The sequence below is a fragment of the Pleurodeles waltl genome, chromosome 7 (assembly GCF_031143425.1).
Source record: "Pleurodeles waltl isolate 20211129_DDA chromosome 7, aPleWal1.hap1.20221129, whole genome shotgun sequence".
NCBI lineage: Eukaryota > Metazoa > Chordata > Amphibia > Caudata > Salamandridae > Pleurodeles > Pleurodeles waltl.
Genome location: NC_090446.1, coordinates 1475610728 through 1475620295, shown reverse-complemented (window position 1 = coordinate 1475620295; position 9568 = coordinate 1475610728). Strand labels below are relative to the sequence as shown.

The following is a 9568-nucleotide window of genomic DNA, read 5'->3' as shown; positions in this document are numbered from 1 at the left end:
TCGTGAAGGTTTGTTTCAAGTGCGATGAATCTGCATTTTTTTTAGGATAGGACAAACCCGCGAGATACAGATGGTCGTGCTTCAACCATAATGAATTTAATAAATATATTTACATATGTACATCTGGCTCCAGTGGCTGTTACACATTTAAAGCATTAATGACAGAACATGAAGACAAGACATATTCAATAATGTTAATAATATTATGGTGGTGCTGATCTTGGGATGAGGAGTCCAAGGAAGTGTAGGACCTGGGGGGTGGTTCTTGGTCGGTTCATTGGCTCACGTGCGGCAGCAGTACCCACATCCTTTGTTCTTGCAGCAGTTGCAGCAGAAGGAGCAGAGCGAGAGGTGGGACTGTCTCTTGGTCCGCAGCAACGACATCTAGACAAGCAGAGGGACAAGAGCGGGTGAGTTTTTGGTCATTAGACTTGAGTGTCCCTCAATTCATGATAAACCTCATCAAACAACATTGTTGTGGTAATGTGAACAATATCAGATGTTCGACAACAGAACACAGGCACTGTTAGTAAAAGTCCTTCCCAGACCCATAGTAGGATTACCCAGGGCTTGATACAATATACCGTTCCACATTTTAGTATAATTATACAATGATTATTCCTTCAGCTTCTTCAGTAAAAAGTTTCATAAAGGTCACTGAAAGTTCAGGACAGCTGCCTAAAGGGTGTCACTGACACATCTTTCCAATCTCTCTGTAGGCTTGCTAAGGGTTTGTTACTGATGATAAGTCTCAGGCTTTCAATATAAAATTGCTATTGGCTATTTACGTATCATGCTACAGCCTCAATGGAAAAGCTCAGGGACTCTGATGAAGATCCTTCAGGAAAAGACCTCTGTTTTTGGAGATGATAATTCTTTCAATACAATTGTAGAATTGACCTTGAAATTATAGTTTCGAGCAGTTTCCCAAACCACATCACCCTGAAATGATTGTGCATAAAACTTCCAGAACTCTTTGACACGTGACAGTATTTTGGACTTTATTTCTCCTGAATCATTTGCCATAATACCCCATTACCCCATGATTGATTGAAAGACTTCTAAATACTCGGCCACCTTACAGTGCGTTCACTGATTGTACTTATTCCTGAACCCTCTATCACATTAACCTGTGATTTCTGGACACATTTATACATATTAAATCCCCCTTGTTTTTATACAAGAACAGGCTGCAGGAGGTCATAGGGCACACTCTGAGACTTTTGAAAAATGACACTAAACATTCAGAGCAACCAGAGTTAATGAGAGATCAGAATGAATTGATAACCACAGATAATGAACTAGTGGGAACTATTATGTAGCACCGCAAGTGCAAACAGATGTGGATCATTCCTGCAGACTGGATCCTAGGACACCTTTCTCAAGGTATTCCAGGATTGTCATAGCCCTGTAAGCTGGTCACCCTGATGCCGGGTCAGCCATACCAAACAGGACAATAATCAACTTGCTTGAAAATGCTATTGGCGTGTTCTGGGGGAATGACACCTCTACCTAACTTTATTGTGATGGGTGGCTTGGCTCGGCAGGCTGGTGTTTCTGGTTCCTCCCCATGACTAAGTGCTAAACCACACCCTTCATAAACACATTAACCAATGAACATATCTCACCAGTGGGCTTGGTTCATCATTCGTAGCCTCAGCAAGACTAACCAGATCTTCTCCACTTTCTCCCTGTGGTGGAAAAGAAAATGATTGATTTGAGCATTCAAGAACGATGGTTACCAGAGTTTAATTTTGAGTAAGCAGCAAGCAAACAGAGAAGTATGTGATCTTTTGCCAGAATTAGACAGAAACTCTAGCCTGTCCATACTGACATGTTGAGTTTTAGTGAAGCAACAAAAAATGGCGACTCAGAGTGTAAAGCTTACGCAGGTCGATATCTGGCAGAAAGCGTTTGAAGATATCACACAGCTGTGTGATCAATAGATTTATAGCAGAGATTTATTTACACACCACTTCCTCATATTAAGCCAGTCAACAGTGTGGAGATGTCTTGAAATTCTAAAATTATCTTGGCTCCCATATTGTGATTATGTTGAAAAGGAGGGGATCGAGATTGTGGAGGGACAGACACAGCGAATACAACATTCCATGAGACTACCTCAAAGCATCAACTACTGCATTGGGATGTTTTTCCCTAAAGTTTATATTTTTCAGCTGCTTTTTCTTAGCTAATCATATCTCACCATGATGTGTTGACCAGCTTGACAGCGTCAATAGGACGGAAAGGCTGAAGTGTAGAGGGCAATGACTTTTGTAAACTGAGTCCATTAAGTTATGAAGACTGGAGAGTGCGGAAATGTGACACCCTGCTTGAGTGTATGAGGCCAGAGTGTGGGAATGAGTGAGAATCCACTGATGACTATGAATCCAGAGTGTGGGAATGAGAGAAATAATATCAATGTAGGAGTTCAGAGTGTGGGAAAATGTGGTACTCCGCTGAAGCGTACGAGGCCAGAATGTGGTAATAGATTAAACAACATTGGAATGTCTGAGGCTAGTGTGTGGCAATGACTGGGACCCCAGTGAAGTGTATGAGATCAGAGGTTGGGAATGACTGAATATACTGAAATGTATGGGGCCAGAGGGTGGGAATGGGTAAAGACCCCTTTGAAGTGTTTGAGGCCACAGTGTGGGAATGAGAGTAGCAACATTACAGTATGTGATACTATAGTGTAGTTAGAGCTAGATTCCACTGAAATGTATGAGGCCAGAGTGTGGGGGAGAGTGAGACTGTGGAAGTGCACGGGGCCATGGTGTGAGAATGAGTGAGACGTCACTGAACTGTGCACGGCCAGAGTTTAGGATTGAATGAGATTCCACTAAGTGTATGAGGCGTGTGTGTGAATGAGCCTCCAGTGAAGTGCATGGGCCACAGGATGCAAATGAGTAATACCCAACTGCAGTACATGAGGAAGGGTGAGACCCCAGCGAAGTGTGTGAGTCCAGAGTGTGGGAATGAGTGAGACTAAGTGAAGTGTATTGGGCCAGAGTGGTGGAAGGAGCAAGACCCCCTGAAGTGTCTGAGGCCAGAGCAGTGGAAGGAGCAAGACCCCCTGAAGTGTCTGAGGCCAGAGCAGTGGAAGGAGCAAGACCCCCTGAAGTGTAGGAGGAAGACCCCCTGAAGTGTATGAGGCCAGAGCAGTGGAAGGAGGAAGACCCTCTGAAGTGTATGAGGCCAGAGCAGTGGAAAGAGGAAGACCCTCTGAAGTGTATGAGGCCAGAGCAGTGGAAAGAGGAAGACCCTCTGAAGTGTATGAGGCCAGAGCAGTGGAAGGAGGAAGACCCCCTGAAGTGTATGAGGCCAGAGCGGTGGAAGGAGCAAGACCCCCTGAAGTGTATGAGGCCAGAGCGGTGGAAGGAGCAAGACCCCCTGAAGTGTATGAGGCCAGAGTGGTGGAAGGAGCAAGACCCCCTGAAGTGTATGAGGCCCTAGAGTGGGAGTTACTGTGGCTCCACTGTTCTGTATGTGGCCAGAGTGTGGGGATCGATGCAACTCCACTGAAGCGAGAGAGGGCAGAGTGTAGTTTGTGGTGAGACTCCACTGAAGTGTGAGACCAGAGGGTGGGTTAGGATGCGACTCCACTGAGCATGAGGCCAGAGTGTGGCAATGGGTGAAACCTCACTGCACTACCTGAGGAATGGGCCAGCCTCCATGAAAAGTATTAGAATGATATGCAGGGAATGGGAGGGTCTCCAATAAAGTGCAGAAGGTAATTGTGAGAGAAGTGAGTACAAACCCACTGAAGGGTTTGGATGAAATGTGTGAACAAAGGGTGAGACTTTATTAATGTGCACAATACACGTGTTTTGCTATAGGTTAACTATACCCCTACAACGGTTGAAGACGGTGACGTCTGAAGTAGTGATACATCACTGCACAGCATTAGGACACTGATGCGCCAGAGGGTGATATTTCTTAAGTGCACAGAGCACTGATGTCAGATTGGTGCCATCACAGAGAGGTGAACAATGACAGGTGTGCAAGGACGACAACCTGAGCAGAAGGGCAAACACAGTCTCACTTGGGGTTTAATGAAACGTTGTGTATGTTCACCTGCTCGTGCTGTGGAGATGACTGCGGCTGGAGAACTGTGTCGTGTCAATAGTGTGGATCAAACCGAGGCACTGTTGGAATACCGAGGCATGAAACATCCCAAAAGAAATCCAGAGCGCGGGAACCTGGCAGGACCTACTCCAGTATAAAAGGAAGAGTTCTTGGTCCAGGGCCAGGAGTAGACGAGAAGCTCTGAGTTTGTACACACTGTGTCCAGAGCACCCACCGGGGCGAGGTGCTTGCCGGCTTGGGCTCTGTGCCCAGCTGGCATTAGGGCACCACTCTCAGGGACAGACTCACACTATACGAGGCGTATCTTGGCCAACACTGGGCAGGGGCACACAGAGCCGAAAGGAAGGCTGATGCCAGCGGAAGGATATGCCACTAGTGAAGTGAGGAGGAGGGATACCTTTGAGGTGTGTGAGGGTAGGCTCTCAGGGTTGGAGGTATGAGGTACATGATGACCAGGAGAAAAAGACACCATTAAAGTCCATGAGATCAACTACACGGGCTGGAGGGAAACGCTCCACCTTATTACAACCCTCGAGTAGTACCGGGGCGAGAACCCACCGACCTGTATGACAGTGTTAGAGTAGAGCAGAGATTGGTACTAGGAAGTGAAGTGCCTTGTAAAGTGCAGACAGACCGGTGAGTGAGAGATGCAGACAAGGAGCCCCAGTACAAAGGTGTTTCTATGTGTAGGTGTAGCTTACACGCGCACATCGCATTTATGATGAGTGCAAATACAATTTGCAATTCACAAAAGGCTGATTTACATTTTTAAAAGATTTACTAAACAAAAATGTTCTTGGGAGTACATCCATTTCCATGGTCGGAAGTAGGCGAGAGTACTTTTCAAGTAAGCGTGCACCCAATCTTCCCTCCGCCATGATAAAGGTCAGAGATTCAAAGTGTAAAAGTAACTCCCTTTCCAGAGTAGGAAGGGGAAGACCCCTCCCCCCAAAAAAAAATCAGTGGGAAAGGGAATGGGATCCTCCACTGGGAAAAATATTTTGCAGTTTAGAGAAAAAAATGAAATTAATCCATTCACACGTGTGCGAGGCCATTTCTCCCCGATCACTTGTAGAGTTGTGAGCAAATGTCAACACACAAAACTTCCTAAGAAGTTCGTTTCGAACAATAACTTTTACAGATTTCTAGATATAACCTTGCAAAACTTTGGAAACTCCAAAAATGTGGAAATCTGCACCAATGGGGATGCACAGTTTTGACTTCTCTTTTATTATCAAATCATTACATGAAATAATCTGAAGTCAATATTGCAATGGAAAGATAGAAATGGACAGTGAGAAATATGAACTAAACATAAAGTAAAACTGAAAAAATGAAATAACAAAAACTATTTTTAAGACGAAAATGCCATCTAGTCAAAGCTTAATCTGTTTTTCTGAGTAAAAGGGTACCTGAGCCCTGGACATGCTGCGAGTCCCTTGAAGGAAGATGGAGAGACACAGAAGTGAGCAGATCAGGCAGACTGTGAGTGGCTTCATTTTCCTTCCCTTTTCTTCCTTTTCTTCTCCCTGAGTTTGGTCTCTCTTCCTTCTTTTTCTTCTCTCAGTTTAGTTTTCTTTTTCCTCTCCTCGTTGTCTCTCCAGCAGCAGGTGAATATGATTTCTCACCACTGGGGCTCTTCTGACGGCCTCTGCTGCGAGCTCCCAGCGTTTATAGCGGATCTGCTCAGGGTCACATGGTGCCTGACACTTTCCAGTAAACAGGAGCCACAAAGGTCATCTCACCTTTATCTCCTGTGTGGAAACATTCTGGAAATGAACCGAAAAATGCGATGAGCACACGGGGCTCACCTTGGGGAATTTCCGCCCCTTGCTCAAAGGCATTTTCGGTAATTAAACTTGGTTAATGTCGAGAAGACCCACGAAAGTTATGTCATAACTTCAGAATATCAGGTGGTTCACATTTATCCGATTATCACACACATATATATATAAGGCAAAGGGGTGTAATTGTAAACATCATCCTTAATAAGTGGTGCATTTAGATTGATTTTCATATTTTATTACATAAATTACATGATCACACCATGTGTGCAACATGTAGACCGAGTTATCCCACACGCATTAGTGCACGTTTTCATCCATGAGGTACAATTTTTTACATCAATTTGCATGCGGCAATCTATATTACTGAAGCTATGTGGTCAAAAGGCAATTCTAATGTATTTTATTGTTCCTAACTTTTTTCCATAAATGTTATTGAACGTTTCTAGACCTGCAACAACCAGCCCTCCTTTTAGGCTTGAGCGATATTGTTTGAGACACACTTTGCCCAGATATCAGGATCTGACTTTTACAACCTGATTTATTTATTTATCAAATATTGCAGTTATCTGAGACCTCGCCACACCTGGACAACGTCTCACTCTAATCATTCAGAGCTGTTGAATGTTCTTCAGATCCTACCGACCCGGCCAGCATTAAATCTCAGCTTCCCAATGTGTTTCACGGGTGTAAAATAAACATGAATGCCTCATTACGAGGGAATCAATACATTTTGATATGTGTGGTAACCCCGCATACCATGGTGTTGGTTCTTATCGGATGTGGGTCTCATTGGTTTCAGATGAGGTGTAGGAGGCTGGACTGGCTTGTAGTGAGTACCAAGGGGTACTTACACCTTGCACCAGGCCCAGGTATCCCTTATTAGTGTATAGGGGTGTCTAGCAGCTTAGGCTGATAGAAAAGGTAGCTTAGCAGAGCAGCTTAGGCTGAACTAGGAGACGAGTGAAGCTCCTACAGTACCACTAGTGTCACTTGCACAATATCATAAGAAAACACAATACACAGATATACTAAAAATAAAGGTACTTTATTTTTATGACAATATGCCAAAGTATCTCAGTGAGTACCCTCAGTATGAGGATAGCAAATATACACAAGATATATGTACATAATACCAAAAATATGCAGTATAGTATTAGAAAACAGTGCAAACAATGTATAGTTACAAAAGGATGCAATGGGGACACATAGGGATAGGGGCAACACAAACCATATACTCCAAAAGTGGAATGCGAACCACGAATGGACCCCAAACCTATGTGACCTTGTAGAGGGTCGTTGGGACTGTAAGAAAACAGTGGGGGTTAGAAAAATAGCCCACCCCAAGACCCTGAAAAGTGAGTGCAAAGTGCACTAAAGTTCCCCAAAGAGCACAGAAGTTGTGATAGGGGAATTCTGCAGGAAAGACCAAAACCAGCAATGCAACAACGATGGATTTCCAGACGAGGGTACCTGTGGAACAAGGGGACCAAGTCCAAAAGTCACGATCAAGTTGGGAGTGAGCAGATGCCCAGGAAATGCCAGCTGTGGGTGCAAAGAAGCTGCCACTGGATGGTAGAAGCTGAGGATTCTGCAGGAACGACAAGGGCTAGAAACTTTCCCTTTGGAGGATGGATGTCCCACGTCGTGAAGAGTCGTGCAGAAGTGTTTTCCCGCCGAAAGACCGCAAACAAGCCTTGCTAGCTGCAAAGCTTGCGGTTAGGGTTTTGGATGCTGCTGTGGCCCAGGAGGGACCAGGATGTCACCAATTGCGTCAGGGGACAGAGGGGGCGCCCAGCAAGACAAGGAGCCCTCTCAGAAGCAGGCAGCACCCGCAGAAGTGCCGGAACAGGCACTACGAATTGGAGTGAAACGGTGCTCACCCGAAGTTGCACAAGAGAGTCCCACGCCGCCGGAGGACAACTCAGGAGGTCGTGCAATGCAGGTTAGAGTGCCGTGGACCCAGGCTTGGCTGTGCACACAGGAAATCTTCGTGGAGTGCACAGGAGCCGGAGTAGCTGCAAAACACGCTGTTCCCAGCAATGCAGTCTGGCGTGGGGGAACAAGGACTTACCTCCACCAAACTTGGACTGAAGAGTCACTGGACTGTGAGAGTCACTTGGACAGAGTTGCTGAGTTCAAGGGACCTCGCTCGTCGTGCTGAGAGGAGACCCAGAGGACCGGAGATGCAGTTCTTTGGTGCCTGCGGTTGCAGGGGGAAGATTCCGTCGACCCACGGGAGATTTCTTCGGAGCTTCTAGTGCAGAGAGGAGGCAGACTACCCCCACAGCATGCACCACCAGGAAAACAGTCGAGAAGGCGGCTGGATCAGCGTTACAGTGTCGCAGTAGTCATCGTTGCTACTTTGTTGCAGTTTTGCAGGCTTCCAGCGCGGTCAGCAGTCGATTCCTTGGCAGAAGGTGAAGAGAGAGATGCAGAGGAACTCTGATGAGCTCTTGCATTCGTTATCTAAGGAATTCCCCAAAGCAGAGACCCTAAATAGCCAGAAAAGAGGGTTTGGCTACTTAGGAGAGAGGATAGGCTAGCAACACCTGAAGGAGCCTATCAGAAGGAGTCTCTTACGTCACCTGTTGGCCCTGGCCACTCAGAGCAGTCCAGTGTGCCAGCAGCACCTCTGTTTCCAAGATGGCAGAGGTCTGGAGCACACTGGAGGAGCTCTGGGCACCTCTCAGGGGAGGTGCAGGTCAGGGGAGTGGTCACTCCCCTTTCCTTTGTCCAGTTTCGCGCCAGAGCAGGGCTGAGGGGTCCCTGAACCGATGTAGACTGGCTTATGCAGAAATGGGCACCATATGTGCCCATGAAAGAATTTCCAGAGGCTGGGGGAGGCTACTCCTCCCCTGCCTTAACACATTATTCCAAAGGGAGAGGGTGTAACACCCTCTCTCTGAGGAAGTCCTTTGTTCTTCCTTCCTGGGCCAAGCCTGGCTGGACCCCAGGAGGGCAGAAACCTGTCTGAGGGGTTGGCAGCAGCAGCAGCTGCAGTGAAACCCCTGAAAAGGCAGTTTGGCAGTACCCAGGTCTGTGCTAGAGACCCGTGGGATCATGGGATTGTGCCAACAATGCCAGGATGGCATAGAGGGGGCAATTCCTTGATCATAGACATGTTACATGGCCATATTCGGAGTTACCATTGTGAAGCTACACATAGGTAGTGACCTATATGTAGTGCACCTGTGTAATGGTGTCCCCGCACTCACAAAGTCCGGGGAATTGGCCCTGAACCATGTGGGGCCACCTTGGCTAGTGCCAGGGTGCCCACACACTAAGTAACTTGCACCCAACCTTTACCAGGTAAAGGTTAGACATATAGGTGACTTATAAGTTACTTAAGTGCAGTGTAAAATGGCTGTGAAATAACGTGGACGTTATTTCACTCAGGCTGCAGTGGCAGGCCTGTGTTAGAATTGTCAGAGCTCCCTATGGGTGGCAAAAGAAATGCTGCAGCCCATAGGGATCTCCTGGAACCCCAATACCCTGGGTTCCTCAGTACCATATACTAGGGAATTATAAGGGTGTTCCAGTATGCCAATGTAAATTGGTAAAATTGGTCACTAGCCTGTTAGTGACAATTTGGAAAGAAATGAGAGAGCATAACCACTGAGGTTCTGATTAGCAGAGCCTCAGTGAGACAGTTAGTCATAACACAGGTAACACATACAGGGCACACTTATGAG

At 46.4% G+C, this 9568-nt stretch overlaps 1 long non-coding RNA gene across 1 annotated transcript; it reads right to left on the bottom strand.

Annotated features, from left to right (window-relative positions):
- Nucleotides 1-337: 337 nt before the first annotated feature.
- Nucleotides 338-5722, bottom strand: LOC138247441 (uncharacterized). The gene is made up of 3 exons (XR_011194508.1): nucleotides 5502-5722; nucleotides 1629-1691; nucleotides 338-384 (listed from the first exon to the last, which is right to left on the bottom strand). It is a non-coding gene; the product is annotated as an uncharacterized lncRNA (long non-coding RNA).
- Nucleotides 5723-9568: the final 3846 nt, after the last annotated feature.